Here is a 341-nt window from a genome sequence, read left to right on the forward strand (position 1 = left end):
CCGCGTCCTCGGGTGACGGAGGCTGCCGGTCGGTTCTTGCAGGCGAGGGATCTCGCTGGCACCGGTTCGCGTTGACGCGCGGCCGGTCATGGCACGGCGATGCGACGGCCGAGGTGCGCAGTACTCGATGGAGGAACCGCACGCTCCGATGACCGTCCCGCCCTCCGCGGCGTATGCGTACCGACCGTAATGGTTGCAGCAGCGCCGGCCGGCTTTTGAATTCGCCACACGAAACACGGTGCGAGATCGCGGTTAGGGGAGCGTCGACGTTGCCAGGCGTTTTGCTTGCTGCCGAGGGAAAGGCGGCACGGCCACGTCGCGCTCGTCGCGATTAGCGGGTC

This window comes from Rhipicephalus microplus, unplaced genomic scaffold, assembly GCF_043290135.1.
Source record: "Rhipicephalus microplus isolate Deutch F79 unplaced genomic scaffold, USDA_Rmic scaffold_230, whole genome shotgun sequence".
Classification (NCBI taxonomy): Eukaryota; Metazoa; Arthropoda; class Arachnida; order Ixodida; family Ixodidae; genus Rhipicephalus; species Rhipicephalus microplus.